General features: G+C 41.7%; 1 protein-coding gene across 5 annotated transcripts in view; it reads left to right on the forward strand.

Annotated features, from left to right (window-relative positions):
- LOC139758810 (putative neural-cadherin 2) overlaps positions 1 to 18,271 on the forward strand; it is an 831,293-nt gene that overhangs the window by 82,766 nt on the left and 730,256 nt on the right. For 3 of the 5 annotated variants that reach the window (XM_071680627.1, XM_071680629.1, XM_071680634.1), the window contains exon 1: positions 212 to 498. The exons of the other annotated variants lie outside the window; for them this stretch is intronic. The gene's annotated coding sequence lies outside the window, so the exon portion shown is untranslated. Of the gene's footprint in view, positions 1 to 211; positions 499 to 18,271 lie in introns of those variants that run through there. 5 annotated transcript variants of the gene reach the window in all.

Genomic DNA, 18,271 nt, shown 5'->3' on the forward strand with positions numbered 1-18,271 from the left:
AGTCACTACAGCCATCTGGTCTCGCATGTTGCATCCTTAGTGGCAAACTAGCAGTTGTAGCATTAGTCACAGCATCACTGTCAGAAGAATTGGCCGCAGCGATCACAATAACAGCGAAGAGTATTTTTACTTCAAAACAGCAGAGGAGCAACGGTGGAGTCGCGGGCTGCTTCGGTGCTGCTCATGCCGGCGGCCAGTTGGGTTCCAGACTCGAAAGTGGTCACACGTCTGGCGGCGGAGCTCATCGGCAACAACGTGCCTCCAATTCTTTCACTCTGGGGGCGCCTTCAACCACACCCCCACCTTCGTGCAACCCTCCCTTGGCCAAGACAGTAATCAATCGTTTTGAACATATGTAATACACTGTGTGTCTGTGTGTGTCGCTGAGAACTTGCGCATTGAATATAAAGTGCTTGGTTGGAGGTGTAAAGGGAGAGAGAGCCGGCCGGGCCGACTAAGCTCCACCCGGGATAGTCATTGGCCTACGAGGAGCTACAGGTAGGTGCTCATTGAATAAACTTGCTGACCTTGAGTGCATCACCCTCGGAGGGCCATAGCCTACGCTCAGTCACCGAGTCAGATCGACAGGAGCTCAAGTAGATGGCGAAGAGAGAGGAACCAAAACCTGGATGCTACACCTGGGCTATCAGGAACGATGGGAGAGTCATTGTACCGCCTGGAATCACAAGAAGACGCGAGAGATCCAAACTTTTTGAGTCGTTACTTAGTGACAAGGAACCACATAGGTGGGTGTAGAAGACCGAGACAAAGAGGCAGTCACTTGCCTACGAGAGGTCATAGGAAGACAAGGAGGCTCAGGTCCTTAGTCACTTACCTACCAAGAACCAATGGTAAGATGTGGAGTACCAAGCTCTTGTTGCTGTGAGTTGCATACTAGGAGTCTTTGGAAGATGTGGAATAACAAGTCCTCGGGAAAATCAGTGGGCTACCCAGGAAGCAGGTTTGGATAGGGAAGGTGATCGAGCTATTGCGAAAGTCTGGTTCCCTTCATCACAAACCACAGGAGTGTGGTATAACCTCTGAAATTCCAAGAATAGTGGTTCATTGGGCACCTAATTCCTTTTGTCTGATCAGTTCAGCTTACTCGACTATTGGCTTACGTATGTTTTGTATGTACGCATCTTCTTGTTTCGATGTGTTTGTTTTAAATTACTCATCCATTTATAAACTTGGATGGACATATTTATACATATGTATTTAGCATCTGATAAATTGTCTTGCAAAATGTTGTGTTTTCGAGTCTGTCGAAGTTGATTATAAGATTACTAGAAGTATGACTGAGAGAACTGAAGGGGGTATACCGAAATGGTTTGGAAGTATGAAAAGGACGAGTGAAGAGAGATGAGGAGGATGTACGTTCCAGAAGTGGAAGGAGTGTAAAGAAACGTAAGAGATATCGAGACCTGAGCTTGCAAAAGGAGGTGAACTTGTACGGGATAGAGCAAATTAGAGATGTGGTTCTCAGTGGACGAGAGGAAGTCGACGTGAAGTGGTCAGGGGAATCAACAGAGAGGTCTGTGGGGATTTGCTTGTCGATAGATGTCTCTGGTTTCTATGCATGACGCGTGACAGGTAGGCAGTGGATGTAAGCAAATGATGCCGTTCTTCGTTTGTTCCTGGCGCTTCCTCGCTAACGAAGCAGGGTTCACTCTTGTCAAAAGCCCATTGTGACTCAAGCCGACGTAACATTGCCTTGAATATTATAGGGGGGAGGTGGATGGTATTCCATGTGTGGCGAGGTGGCGATGGGAATGAATAAAGGCAGACAGTGTGAATTGTGTGCATGGGTATATATGTATGTGTCTGTGTGTGTATATATATGTGTACAATGAGATGTATAGGTATGTATATTTGCGTGTGTGGACGTGTATGTATATACATTGTGTATGGGGGTGGGTTGGGCCATTTCTTTCGTCTGTTTCCTTGCGCTACCTCGCAAACGCGGGAGACAGCGACAAAGCAAAATAGATAAATAAATGATATATATATATATATATATATATATATATATATATATATATATATATATATATATATATATATATATATATAATATTCAAATGTGAGGGAGCTGTTATTTGAAAACGTTTGACCACTGAGGCCTGAAGATTAATCTTTGTTATTGAAAAGTGGTCAGCAACTGCAATTTCGTTAACTGATAGCAGATTGGCGTGTGCAGTAACCATTATCTGTATGTGTGACGAATTTCAGGGCAATATTATGAAGAGTACTAATAACTGGAGCCCCTCGTCAAAATGTCCTAATTTTCTGATAGAACAGAAAAACATTTTGAATGCGAGTAATTATTGTCGATGCGATTTCACAGAATTAAAAGTCCCGTGTCGTTTAGCGCCATTTTGATATTGCAGTATATAGGGAAATGTTGCAGTTAGAGACTGCTAATGAAGTGTCATATATAAGTATTCATAAAATATATATGAAAGTTGAGTAATTTAAGGACCGACTCTCATAAATTTATTGATATTATCAACATTTGAATTCACAACATAATTCCCTCATAAGAATGTAGAATGGAAGGACAAATACCAAATATTAGGTTTTCAGGTACGAGAAATGTAAACATGAATTAACTGTCAAAATTTCTTAAGATATTCCTTCTCATATCATCTTCCAACTTGAACAAATATAAAATAGAATGCCATTAAGGCCTTGATATCCCGTAAGTTCTATGGGTCTTGCTCAAGAGAAAATATAAGATTGTTTAGAAGCCAATAAGGCATTCTGAAATCTACAGAGTCACCTACCGCGGAATATGATGCAGCATATGACACGTGCACACGATCAGATACGTTAAGCAGCATTGCGTCTGGTCAATACTTGCACGAGAGGCGAGCTGGAAACACCAGATGATGGTAGCATAAACACTAGTCTTGTCAAATGGCACATACTAGTCATAAGTTCCCGTAAATGAGTACTTCCACTCGTGTGTGCATGTGTATGAATGTATGTGTCCATAGACGTGTATTGAGTGATCATATAGACGTGTACTGAGTGAACGAACATATATTTCTTTATCTATGCGTCTGCGTATGTACATCAAATATCTTTGGAACTTGAAGTTTCTGAAAGATTAAGTTTTAGGTGAACATCACCGTTTGAAGAAGTGGTTCACTGCAGGTTAAATGTGCCACGAACTTTGACCCCAGCAGAGGGTATGTAGGATTAACGTGTCTAGATGAACGATTGTGTTCACATACAAGATGTCTTGTGTACCTTGATGATGATATAAGGCAATAGCGACTATTTGCTTGGCCAATACCGAGCGAACACAACGTTCCTCTCGCATACCCCAGCTTTAAGGAAAGACTAATGCATAGTGACACCAGAGGAGGATTCTTCCCTCCCTGGATGAAAATGATGATAAATATGAACAACTCAGGTTTTTTTTTTTCCCCCACAGTTAGTTTTTCATTTTTTTCCCACAGTTTTTAGTTTTTTTCCCACAGTTAGTTTTTAATTTTTTTCCCACAGTTAGTTTTTAATTTTTTTCCACAGTTAGTTTTTAATTTTTTTCCCACAGTTAGTTTTTAATTTTTTTCCCACAGTTAGTTTTTAATTTTTTTCCCACTGTTAGTTTTTAATTCTTTTTTTTTTTTTTTAGCTTTGCTCCAGATTGTTTAGATAATTCAGGTGGTCCTACCAAGCCAGGTTAGACTAGCTTTTCTTTTAGCTTTGTTAGACTATTCTTTCTTTTAGCTTTTGGAAAAGTTTCAATTCTTATTTATCCTCTGGGAGTTCTAGATCGGCGAAAAAGATCAGTTTCTATAAAACTCTCGTTGAACTTCTTTTCACAGTGTATCAAAACATCATCATCTCCCTGTTCCGTAGTGTAGTCGAAAGTGTCACTATTACTTACCCCGTCTATAAACACACAGTGATGCCAGGGATCGTATCGTATCTTAATTCCGTGGAATGAAACCGTAATTAATATCTAATTACATTGTAACGTTATCTTTCATTTGATATTCTTTTTTTTTTTTTTGGGGGAGGGTTACGTTTTATCCATTGCAAAATTCACACCCTCAAAACGATATACTTCGTTAGAACAGAATTACGTTTTGTGTTTAGAACAGAATTACGTTACGTGTTTAGGACAGAATTACGTTACGTGTTTAGAACAGAATTACGTTATGTGTTTAGAACAAAATTACGTTATGTGTTTAGAACTGAATTACGTTACGTGTTTAGAACAGAATTACGTTATGTGTTTAGAACAAAATTACGTTATGTGTTTAGAACAGAATTACGTTACGTGTTTAGAACAAAATTACGTTATGTGCTCCATGATTCGGAGGTACGGAAATGAAAGATGCTGTAAAAGGGAGGACAGTGGTGATGCATTATATGTCCAGAATGAAGGGAATTTGAAATCATTTTTTTCCCCCTCTGTGTATGATCTGATTAGTTCCAGGCTCCAGCGGAATAGATTCAAACTGGAAGCGAACATCTAAGGTTTCCAGGAGGCTCTGGGACCCCGCTGGAAATATGAGAGGCTCGCACGGAAGCTTTCAAAGCAATTTAGTGTATGTAACTCAGTAAGGGAACATGAAAGGATTAGTATGCTATGTGACCAGACTCCAAAGGTCTTAAAAAAAAAAAAGAAAATGTAGTGGCGGCTTTGCAGGTGAAGCGAGGGGAACCCACATGGGAAATTGTAATGGTGGAAACTGGTTAGGTTTATTTGCCGGAGACGATGCTTCGAATGGAAGCACATCCTTGTCTGTCTCTGTCTCTCTCTCTCTCTCTCCCTCTCTCCCTCTCTCTCTCTCTCTCTCTCTCTCTCTCTCTCTCTCTCTCTCTCTCTCTCTCTCTTTCCTTCCTTCCTTCTCTTCGTCGCCCTCGCCCCTCACCTCAGAGAGCATCCGTATATATATATATATATATATATATATATATATATATATATATATATATATATATATATATACCCACTCAGCCCTCCACCGACGTCACGTGATAGGATTACTGCCACCATTAGACTGCCATTACACAGACAAGTTTTTAGTAGCGCGGGATATTGCCGGGAGCATGAAAACAGTTATGGTCCTCCAAATGGATTTCGACGTCTCGAACTCGTTCATAGCCCCCAGTATTGCTTGCGCCACGGCGGCAGTAAGTTGACTAACTCCCTCTGAGGTATATATATATATAAAAAAAAAATAGGAGGTCTGCCGCAATGGGAAAACCGAACTTCACTATTTGTCACTCGACTGTTGTAAGGATATTTCCGAGACAGACGACACCATTTGCATGAGTGATGGTGACGTGTGGTCACCACATAGTGATTATTATGTGATTCTCTTCGGTAGAGGTGAGTTAGCGTGCTTACGTTCAAAGCGGGATTGAGAGAAACCCGTCCAAGGGCAGGGTAAACAACCAGAGGAGTGGAACATATGTGTGTTATAAGACCATAACAGGAAACATAGGTGGAGTTTTCTTATTGGATCTGTCTCCGTCTGTCTTTACTAACTTTTCTTTGACACCGAGGAATATATGTGTGTGTTATAAGACCATTGCAGGAGACATAGGTGGAGTTTTATTATTAGATCTGTTTCCGTCTGTCTTTACCAACTTGCTCTTGACACCGAGGGATATATGTGTGTGTCATAAGACCATAAGACGAGACGAAGGTGGAGTTTTCTTTATATTTGATCTGTTTCCGTCTGTCTTTAGTAATTCTTCTTTGACACCGATCTTAGCGGACATCTCTTGAAAGAATGAAGAGACATGAAATGGTTTCCTTTATCAATTGTCTTTAATGTAACAGAACCATGGAAATAGGTTGGTTCATGGTGCTAAAAGAGACATGAAATGGTTTCCTTTTTCAATTGTCTTTGATGTAACAGAACCATGGCAATAGGTTGGTTCATGGTGCTAAACTCGTCTTGACCTTTACTTTGCAGTATATACTGTCTTTAGTGATTCTGTTGAATATCCTTATTTAACCATCATATTGTGCACCTCTCCTTCGTCGACAAATGTTCCATTCTTCATGCAGATTTTACCTCTTTTCTTTCAAGGGTAATAGAATGTTTTCATAATATCATTTCTACGTCAGATACCGTCATCATTACAAGGTCTAAATTACACTGCTGAAGTCACTGCTACAGTATTGTCTCATAGTATTTCTTGCAGTATTATATCTCCTTCACGTGTTCCTCGAAGCTTCTTGGTTTATGTAATTTCAAGATATATCCTCTTCCACTTTTTACATCTTGTCCCTCACCCTCCATCGCTTGTGTTCCCTAAGAAGGAGCATTATGATTTTAAATATATACATACCTGTTGTGTTTAGTGTGATTCTGTATCATGTTGTTTACAATTTTCGTCTCCTCAGTAAGCTAGACTTAGTTACATCACTGTTCACTGGCATGTGAGTAGAAACAGGCTTCTCATGTGTTGTGCATTAGGTTATCTCCTCATTCATATTTTCATTAGCATTGTCCAGTCTCTCTGCAGTAATTGCATCTACTGTCCAGTTAAAGATGTTTTGTTTGAATAATAGACAGATTGTACAACGTAGATTATGTCCCTCACAGACTCCTTAACTTCATATAGACATAATAGATTTTTGCGACACAATACAGAAGGACGATATTAAGTTATTGCTTTCAATTAGCTCTCGACACATCGAACAGACGATGCGCAAGTACGTTCTTTCAAATGTCCCACGATAGTGACTGTAGACTGAAGAGAGAAGTCGTCTAGTAAATATGAGTTTGACACACTTTCTCTCTGCCTTCACTTACTCTCTGGTGCAGTGGAGGCATCTCGAGATATTAGTCATTAAAAGTAACTTTCCCATCGACCACCTTCGTGCCCTACGTCACCCACTGGCTGGTGCATGAGAGGCTAAAAACGTTGATACCTAACGTGAATCAGACTTTACGTCCTTCCCATCGCCATCGAGCAACTGACGCAGTCGGGATGAGAAGTTATTTCATAAAGTTACCCAGACATCGCCTACCTTCCTGCCACTATAACTCCCTCACAGAGACAGCGGTGGGGAGGAGCTTGTCCTTAAAGTGACCCGCAGCCTTCACTCACAGACCTGGCGCAATCCGGGAGAGTTGATCGAGAAGGTGACCTGCACTCCTTCACATTTTCCCTTCACTCTCTCACTTCCTAGAGCGTCAGTCTGGTTCTCTGGAGGGTCTCGTATAGCATACACACACACGCATCCCTTCCCTCCCCTATCCCTTCCCTCTTTGGCCGCTGTTGCAGTTGGAACGTAACAGCTTTGTTCAGAAAGTGACCCAGACTTTATGCACCCCTCTTCCCGCCCTCACTCATTGCCTTCAAACTAAGGAAATACTAGAACTTATGGAGGGAGGGGAGGCTTTTTTTTTTTTCTTTAGTTATCACATGCTGCCGTCATCGAGTTAGTTACTTCGCTAAACAATTGTGTTGTCAACGTACATTCACGCTCAGTGTTTTTAGATGTTATGAAAAGACTCCTTGAGATAAGACTAGAATATTGCATCGGTTTGTGATATACCAAAATGAGTAGTGAGACGTTTGTATATGTTATCTGTAAGTCCATCTTAATTTGCTCACTGGTGCATAGTCTTGTACCCTTTTGTCCACACGATAGTGGACATTGGACGTAATGTTACAGACTCGAGTGTTGCTCTTCAAAAGCCTGCAAGTGTAAGGTCCATCGCCTCGCATGATTAACTGCAGAGAGAGAGGGAAGGGGAGGGACTGACTTATATCAGATGGTGTTAGATCTTTTCATGCCGTAGTCATCGCCATCTCTGATGGTAGATATAGACAAAAGAAAAATGCAGGAGAAAGGGTAAATTCAAGCTTTGAAGATGTTTGAATACTCGAATATCAAGTTGTGGAAGGTTATTATGAGTGTAAGACAACAGATGGAAAAGAATTCCAAAGATTCACCATACGAAAAATAGTGGATTCACAACGATGAATCCTAGTCTGACTGGTCTTTATATAGAAGCTACGTGAAGCAACACGAGCAGACAGCTCACAGCAGTGGTGGCTGACATGATACCTGTAAGACAGAGATGGGAGAAGCAACATCGCATGCGGCAGATGAGAAGAGATGGTTAAGGAGACGCGATAAAAGAGGGCGAAAGAAATAGCAAGCCCAAAGGCTTTTTTCATTACACTTTGGGGAAGAGAGAGAGAGGAGAAAGAAGAGCTACCCCGTAGATGCAAATGATACTACAAACTGTGGTAAATACCCACCTGTAGCTTAATCACGTGGGGAAGTAAAGAAAACACATACATCTTCATGATACCTGGATGATCCTGCCTTGTTTAAGGATCTTGACATCACTTTAGTCAAGCTCCTTACTTTCCCAAAGGCACTACCTTCTTATTTACATGAAGACTGCATCGATAACCCAGGTCGTCATTGTGGTAAAGAGACAGGCCCTCTTTAGGCTTTTAGGAAGCCAGCTGCATCCATTCCTCGTAACGTCAGGCCGGAAGACAATGTTTTAAGTATCAGGAGAGCAGCATCTATCTCCCAGATCACCGTCCAAGACCCTCATGTAAACAGCAGAGTCACGCTTCGTGGTAGACATCAGGGTCGAACACACACACCATCCCATCTCTCGAGGCGTCCAGCTGGAGTACAAGTCGAGCTTGGGGATAAGCAATATTCGTCTCCCAGGGCGTCGTCGAGCTAAACATTTTGAACGGGACACACCTGGAGGCACCATCTGTCTCCCATGGCGTCATGCTGGAACACCAGCTGGTACATATGTAAGCACCGAGGAGAGGAGCATCTGTCTTTCTAAGTACCACAGTGTCGAGGAGGCGGAAAAAGACTACTACGTTCAGCGATAGGCTTCATTAACATAGAACTGCCAGTTGAAACGTGAACGATGGACGAGAGTAAAGAGAGAGAGAGAGAGAGAGAGAGAGAGAGAGAGAGAGAGAGAGAGAGAGAGACTGAGAGAGACTGAGAGTGGAGTGGTGGTGGTGACAGCGCTTTCTTCAGCCTTTGGCGGCCATAGTTCAAAAAGAGAGCAATTATTGATCATAATGCGAGAGGTAATAGCCAATATTGTGTTGATTGTCAGGGGTGGGTGGGAGGTGGGGTGGTCTGACCCCTAACAGCTGAGGTTAAAGGGTGTGTGAGTGGTGCTGGTGAGAGTTGACTGTTGTTATTATTCAGTGTCTGTGTTTGTTTGGTGACCTTCATGAGTTAATGGTGTGTAGGTTATGATCAAGAGGAGGCAAACCTTGATGGCTGTAGAGTAGAATATATGTGTATTAGTCCTCAATATGATTTATAGAGGGATCGCATTAGATATAGGTAAAATGAATAATAAACTGATAAAACAGAACTCTAAATGCACTCTCGTCGTATGTACTCCTTAGGAACACACCAACGTGTGTTAGAGTACGAATGTGTTTATTGTACGTACGAACTAAAAGAAAACTGTGGCTCGTACCCAGCGATATGAAACCTGGGGAAAGAAGAATCATGTGTTTGTTGCCACATTTGAAACCATTCAATATGACTTTGTGCTTTTGTCTCTGGCCGGTGATTATCCCTCTGAATCATAGGGTATGAGAGGATCTGCCTTTTTTTTGTGCATGTCTGCTCGTGTATGTGCTGATTATACTTGTAGTTTAACCTCTATGGTATGGGAATTAGTATATACGATTTCTCGTCTATTTAACATTGTGATTAAGTGAAGATGATAGCAATGGTTGTATGATTTCAGATCAGACAGAGTTTTTACATTTTAGGTTGTGAATCTATTACATTATTAGTATATGATTGATGAATTCCCCGAGATATAAACTTTGATACGTGCTTTGTAGTGCTCAACAAACATGATACGCGCGGAGCCATAGGAATCTTAAGTATTCAAGAATTCAAAAATACTTTTCTTATATTCCTTCACAGAAATTGGCAACACCTTCATTCATCATCCTGAATCACTTCTCCTTACTACATTCATTTCTTTGTACCCTTCCTGGTGAATGACCCCCCCCAACGTGACCTCCTCCTCGTCCCTATGAAACCTGCACCAACTTAGGATCTTGGGACCGGGCCAGAATATCCAGTTTTTCGACAGACTTTGATTCCGTCGACCGAAACTGCCAACATATAACTTACTTCTGCTTTTTATGGTTTATGATATATCGAGCTGTATATGTCATGTATCAGAAGGGTTGAGATAGTGTTCATGCTATTCAAAAAGCGGCCAACAGGAACTTAAGATATACTGTTGTGGTCAGATCATAGCAATTTAACTTGCTTTTTTACGTCATGGTGTGGACATAAGAGGTACATTGTCTTGACCTGCTGCACCCTATATTCCCAATAGGCTTAGTGGGACACGTATTAGAACCCCAGCTCCCCAGTCCCTCTTTTCCACATCGGCATCGATATACATTATTATCCCTCTCCCTGAATAAGGTCGCCAGATCCCACCCTCTACATGGTCTTAATTCCCACAGCAACAACACCACCCCTCCTCTCTCTCTCTGTGGTCTTGCGGCCCCACGTCCCACGTATTCCTAACTTACCACAGCTGTCGTTAATACCCCTCTGTCACACCCGCACCTTCACGGAGAGGACGCCTACTCCAGTGTGTGACACCTGTAGTTGCAGTTGTGCCACGAAGCAAAGCATGTAGAGGAAGTCTTAGAAGGAAATGTGAGTTTGATGATGGTTTCGCCATGATTAAAATTGCTGTAGAATTTCTTCTTTTTTTTTTAGAAGAAAATGTTGATATGAGTAAGCTAATGAGCATCTTAAAGGGGAGTAGACTATAGGATTCTGTAGAGACAGTTTAACGTTTTTATATATAATATTCTATCCTCCCTATCCACCTCCCCCTTGATCTGCTAGAGAAAGCCAGGTGGTTACCTGACTTTCTCTCACTTCCTCCACGACACGAAGGCCACATCTCCAATTTGCCGCAGCCCCCCTCCAGCCCCACCTGATCTCTCTTAATATTGCCTTGTCCTCCAGCAGTTGCCCTCGCATTTATAGCCTCATTTGGCCCACGCTTCCCCAGTCTCCAGGTTCCAGAGATGGGGGGGACCACCTCGGGTCCCACAGTCCCCAGAGCCTCATTTATTTCCCATATCCCCTGGGGTCCTCCCCTTTATAGCCACTCCCGAGGTCTCCGAGAGAGTCCCCCCAGTTCTTCTTCCCTGGCTCTTTCCTCCTCCTCCTCCTCCTCCTCCTCCTCACAGCCCCCATGGTACACGGGTTCCCATCACTCTCCCAGGGACCTCACAGCTTCCAGAAGGATCGCCAGCCAATCTTGGTCTCATCTCGCGTGGCTACTTCCGACGAGAGGCAGTATTTTCCAGGATTTGGAATTCCAGTAAACACATAAATCACCAGCGCGGGATAAGTCGCCGGTGATGTACGAGTGGTGCTTGTGGACTATATATATATATATATATATATATATATATATATATATATATATATATATATATATATATATATATATATGCCTTTGTATTGATAGCCGATAAGTCTATTTCCAGCTACATCCAAAGCCAGGTGTGTGCATGAAGGATTAATTTTTGTTTTCTTATCTATTGGATGTTCCAGATGTTGGGGTTGCTAGTAGATCCACACAAGATTTAAAGAGGAGAAACCTGGAACGTCAGGTTTTCAGACCTATGTAGGGTGAATGCGTTAAGGAGGTCGACTAGAAGTGTGGATTTAGGTAAAGGAATTGATTGGAGAAGGTAAATCGACTGTAGACGTACGTAAGGTCGAGGCAAGATGGTACACAAAAGCTGTTATATATATATATGGTTCGTGTGAAAGCTGATGCGATGGTCTTCTGCCAAGATGCTTTGGTTCAATACACAGACATTTGATTGTGGCATACACAAATATGATTTAGTGTTAGTCTGTGGTATGCAAGAAAAAAATTGTCGACGGATCTATACGACAAAAATGGGCTTGTACAGAGTAAGGGAGACAGGTCACCTGAATGTTTTGATCTATGCAACACAAGACAAACTATATGTATATCTCTTAGACACAAACACCCCAGAGTTCGATCGTGCCAGACGAAAATAACACAGCATTGAATTGTGACAAAACGAAACACGTTACTGGGGTGTGAGAGACAGACAGAACATTACTGGAGTGTGAGAGACAGACAGAACATTACTGGGATGTGAGAGACAGATAGACACAGTCTTAAGCTAATGAACTCATACAAACAACAGTTAGTGACAGGCTGTGACGCAGGGGAAAAAAAAAAAGAAACACTTGATAGCGAGCTTTTTCATACGCAAGACAACACAAGACGTCGGGTTATGAAACGCAAACAAAAGAATGCAGAATAGCGCACTATGTCTCAGCCAACACTGTATATGGCCGAGTGGAGGAGGAGGAGGAGGAGGAGGAGGAAGAGGAGAGGAGGAGGAGGAGAGGAGGAAGAGGATGAACAACAACATATCGAGAGTGAAATGATCGAGGAATTGAACAGTGCGAGCCGACCGTGGAAATATGACTCATTCAAACTTTGAAATTGAGGTGTGGGAAGACGTGCGTGAGCAAGGGAGGAGGAGAGAAGACAAAAAAAAAAGAAGCTGAATAGAAAAAAAAGAAATATGGAAGAGTAGCTTTTTTTTTTCATGACGGAATACGTGTTTACACGAGCCAACGACAGAGACTTTGGTTGAATGTGGCTGATGGAGGTCAGAGAGAGAGAGAGAGAGAGAGAGAGAGAGAGAGAGAGAGAGAGAGAGAGAGAGAGAGAGAGAGAGAGAGAGAGAAGAGAGAGAGAGAGTTAGGGAACATTGAGCCGTCGACGAAGGAGGGGAAGAGTAAAAATCATACACAATAAAAGTAATAATGATTATACTGAAGGGAGAAGAGTAGTTACAAGATTATAATAGTGGAATAAGCATCTATACTTCTGTATAACTTTAGACCAAGGATTATAGCAGAAGATAATAGTAAGGTTAATACAGGTGGAAGCCAAGATGTTTCAGGCAGGGAAATATGTATGTGTGGCAGGAACCAAATGGTGGATCAACATACAGTTGATATGTGGACGAGACAGAGTTGTGTATGGCAGTGAGTTGTGTATGGCAGTGAGTTGTATATGACAGTGAGTTGTATATGACAGTGAGTTGTTTATGACAATGAGTTGTGTATGGCAGTGAGTTGCGTGTGGCAGTGAGTTGCGTATGGCAGTGAATTGTGTATGGCTGTGAGTTGTGTATGACAGTGAGTTGTTTATGGCTGTGAGTTGTATATAGCAGTGAGTTGTTTATGACAGTGAGTTGTATATGACAGTGAGTTGTATATGACAGTGAGTTGTATATGACACTAAGTTGTTTATGGCAGTGAGTTGTATATGGCAGTGAGTTGTTTATGGCAGGAGGAATCAATTGGTGGATCATCACGCTGCCATCATATGAACGAGACAGATTAATATTGGGTAGGCATTATATAAGACCTTCTTAAAACGACGTTTAAATTCCTTATTCTCCCCCATAACGAGGAAGTGGCTCAAGTCTTAATGAATGCTGCACATATTTCATCTTTTCAAACAGCAGCATTTCTTTCCTCTCTCTTTTGTCTTTAATGTCCTTTTTTTTTCCTTCACCCAGTGACGTTAATGAATTTATGAAATGAAATTGATATTTCCTCGTGAATCCAGATCAAAAAGTTAATCTAATACTGTTGCCTTAGTCTCAGAGGTAAAGTATGTGCATCATGCAGTTGCGTTAGTCAGTATCACTGTGCAGAAAAAAAAAAGGATTGCAATATCCTGGGTTTGCACACTCGTATTTCAGAGTTAATTGCAAAATCTTTCTATTTTAAATGCTTTCTGGAATTCTGAAAGCTTTATTGTCCGTAATCCATTTTCTCTTCATCACTTACTTTAACGCAGAAAGTGCGATGGAAATGAAAAACGGGACGTTAAAGAAAAAGGTGGTTTAATTAGTCATAAGGGATTGGATGGTAGAATTAGTTCAAAGAACGGGAGTAGAGGTGATGAAGGACATGATATTCTTCATGCTTATCCCCATGAATACGACGATACGACTCTTGAGCACGACAGTATACGACCCTTGAATACGACGGTTCGACCCTTGAGCACGACAGTATACGACCCTTGAGCTCGACGTTTCTACTCTTGAGCACGACAATACGACCCTTGAGCACGGCGGTACGACCCTTGAACACGACGGTTCGACCCTTGAGCACGACAGTACGACCCTTGAGCACAACGTTTCTACTCTTGAGCACGACAGTACGACCCTTGAGCACGGCGGTAGGACCCTTGAACACGACGGTTCGGCCCTTGAGCACGACGGTTCTACTCTTGAGCACGACAGTACGACCCTTGAGCACGACGGTTCTACTCTTGAGCACGACAGTACGACCATTGAGCACTACGGTTCGACCCTTGAACACGACGATACGACCACAGAGTATAATGAGGTACCCTTACACTTCACTCTTAAGGGCCAGATCAAAGATCACGCCATCATACTCGAGGGTCGTACCGTCATCCGCAAGGGTCGTTACGTCTTGCTTAATGATCGTCCCATTGTGCTAAAGGGGGTTCCAGCTAATTATGATCCAGAGGCGGGATGAGGTGGCGGTGTTCCACAGGGAATGGCTGGAAAATAGGCTAAGTAATGGGGGATGTAGCGTGTGGTTATATACTCGTGCGGGTCATAAAGCAATTTTCCTAGGAAGGAGACGAGAAGCCCCTCTCTGATGACAGGAAACACTGGGGTCCGGAGCTGCTCCCGTGAGTCATTAAGCACGACGGGCATGGAGAGCCTGCAGTGTTCCAGAGAGCGTGTCCAGGAAACTGGTGAGAATGTGCATGTGAAGGAAGACTGGGTTTACTTAGGGAGCTTCTTGGGGCGGGCGGGAGGAGGACAACTGTGCAGCAGCTGACGACGAAGAGGTAGAGGGGCATCGAGCTCCTGCTGTTGTTCCACGAGCAAGGATGAGACAAAGGAAGCATTGCTTCTGAGTGAGAGGACTATAAGAGATATCGAGGTTACTTCATTCTTCCCGGAAGAAAGATGAGAAAGTCTTGGCTGAAGAGGTAACTCCCATTTATCGAAGTGGGATAAGGAAAGATGAATAAAGAAATACTTGTTCTTTGAGATCGTAATGCCGTTCCAAACGAAATAAAATATATATATGAGATTAAGTTTAAGGGGTTTGAGATATTTAGTAGAAAGCTTTAGCGTACATTACATTCAACTCTGTATGAGCTTCGTTAACCTAACCTCATTTCTATCAAAGTTTATACTGCTACATCTGACGGGTCTAGGAGTACTGTATTTCTCTCTTTTCTTTGAATGATCTTGAAGTTACGACGTTGTATACAATTTGTAGACTTCAGTGCCCATGACAGACGAACCCATACGTACACAGGATCAGAAGATGCGCGTTTATGCCAGCGACAAAGCGTTGGTAACATCATTGGGCTTAAAGATACCATGGAAACGTACCAGGCAAACTTCTTTTTCGAAGTTTCTTTAGAATCACCAATTGTAATAATTTCAGACATAGTCTTTAAAGTAGATATGTACTTTACTATGAATAACTTTACCTTGCTGTAGTATAAGGTCTCACAAGCAGTTTTGCTAATTCGATTTTTTTTTCAGATAGAAATAAATCAGATAATTAACCCTTGTATGGTTTCCTCTTTTTCATATAGTTTAACTATACTCGTCCACACAGAGGTTCATGATGATTGCTTGGGCAAGATGAATTGGAAAGGTAGGTTTAAAAAGGAAAGATGGAACTAGGTAGTGTGATCATGAAGAGACGAGAGAGAGAGAGAGAGAGAGAGAGAGAGAGAGAGAGAGAGAGAGAGAGAGAGAGAGAGAGAGAGAGAGAGAGACGAAAGAAAAATATGATTTTTACTTAGAATGAGGTTATGTAGTGATCCAGATTTTTTTTTTTTAGGTAGATACATTTGGTTCTTGTAAGAGCGTTAAGCGCCCATGAGTCTGGTTCATGGGAGGACCCCCAAGGCCATAATATGGTTCATGGGAGATGCAATACTCATGATTCTGGTTCATAGATGCTCACTAGCCAGTCGCCTGGTTCATGCGTGATCCAATAACCCATATGAAGACGGTTCATGGGAGATTCAGTACCCTCAGTGAAGCAAACTACAGAGCTGTTATTTGTGTCAGATGAACATCATTTTTATTCTATCGGGTCTTAGATATGTAGAATTACTTTAATCGTAAAATCTACTTTTTCTCATTCTTCGTATGTTTTTTCTTCTTTGTATGTGCTTGTTGCAAGCATGGTGTTGTGCATGATCATGAAAAACGTATTTTGTTATATGTATTATTTCTGTTATCTGTTATTCTTCATTTCACCATATATGAGGGTTTTAGTGCACTTTTACATGCATATAATGTGTTTTTGTTGGATGATTATTTTTTTGTGTAGTACGAGAAGAGACTTTCACACATGTGTTACTCCGTTTCTTATCTTTGTATATGTGAGTATGTACCGTATCTTTACTCCTATGTATGTATATATACATACACAGATCTCAACTATGTATTTTCTGCCTATCATCTGTCTAAATCCAATATACCGTCATTCATTTATTTCTATGTATTCATTTATCTGTTCATTACCTCTCAGCCTATGCTACATACCCATTTACCGACCAGCCCCAAGGGGAAGGATGAAGACCTTGGGTTAGGAGTGGGTTAACTGCTCTTGGCCTGATCCCTCTCTCCCTCTGGGGTGATCGACGATTTGGGGATGTGTGTGTGTGTGTGTGTGTGTGTGTGTGTGTGTGTGTGAGAGAGAGAGAGAGAGTTGTATGTGTCTTACACAGTTTTTGCTCAACTGTCTGTAGCTTTAACTGAATTGCGTGTTGCTAGAGCAGAAACTAGTTTCATTTTGCAGTCTGAATTCTTTTTCGGGAACTGGACTTCGAAACTGAGGGGAGGAAAAAAAAGATATATTGTGATCTGTATATATGGGAAGCTATTGGAAACAAAACGAATGGGTGTCCATGTTTGTGAATTATCTTCATATATTTGCCATGACTTGTATTTCATGGTTTCCACGGATTTATTTATTTTTTTTTTGTATTTGTATGAAATATATCTAGCTCGTCATTGTGCTTTGGTTTTTGATTTACGATATATAAAGAAAATTCGTTGTAGCGCAGAAAAAAAAAAAAAAAATGGATAGGGGAACTAATAGTGCTTCGTCTGTATATTGTGACTTGTTTTAATTACAGTTTGTGTATTAAGTTATATATCATTAGGATCATCATTTTATAAAGATTTCTTAACTTGATATTCCATTAGGATTTCATGGGAATACGTTTAAGATTCCCCTAGGAGTTCGTGAGATAGTTAAACGTTATACACACAAATGCAACTTAGAAATATTATCTTATGCCTCAGTTCCGTCAATCAGTTGAACTCTGATGTCTGAGACGTCGACAAGGGGTCGAGGTGGAACTCTTGCGTCTCTACAACGAAGCTGGTGAGGTACAAGATTCACTACGATGGGCAAGTCTGGGAAGAAAACACCACACTCGTCTTAGCATTGCAACTCAGAGAGAGAGAGAGAGAGAGAGAGAGAGAGAGAGAGAGAGAGAGAGAGAGAGAGAGAGAGAGAGAGAGAGAGAGAGAGAGCAGGGGTGGAACGGGGTGGGAAGGAACAGTGTTTGAGGAAGGAGAAAACGTGAGCTAAATAGCTGAGTAAAGGCAAGAGAATACTGACAGAATTTAAAAAAAAAAAATGGTAAGATAAGCGAGGTACATGAGTGAGGAGGGAGTGAACTCGAGAGCAGGTAGAGAGGAATGGAGATAGTGGAGAAGGGGGATTCCAACCCGGGTGAGGATATGCACACAGTATGAGAGAGTGACAGTGAGAGGAGTGTGGTCGGGGAGGATAAGTGAGAGAGAAAATATATCAGAGAGGAGAGAGAATGAGAGATTCCAGAAGAGATGAAAGGGTTAGATGATACTATAAACGCAAGAGAAGACAAGGAAAGACAGAGATATGATAAGAGGGAAAGAAATAGCGTTAGTAAAGAGGAGATGAAAGAGAGATTTGTCCAAGGGGGACGGGAATTAGAGAGATCAAGAAACGGAAGGGGAGAGGAGAGGTAGGTAGAAGGATAGGAGAGGATGTGAGGATGATTGTTCAGGATAGATTTAAAGCAGTTCCCTCTGACTTGAGAACCTGATCTATTGTACTTAAAAAGAGATTAGTTTCTTTTTTTCTTAG

Source organism: Panulirus ornatus, chromosome 31, assembly GCF_036320965.1.
Source record: "Panulirus ornatus isolate Po-2019 chromosome 31, ASM3632096v1, whole genome shotgun sequence".
NCBI classification, from domain to species: Eukaryota; Metazoa; Arthropoda; class Malacostraca; order Decapoda; family Palinuridae; genus Panulirus; species Panulirus ornatus.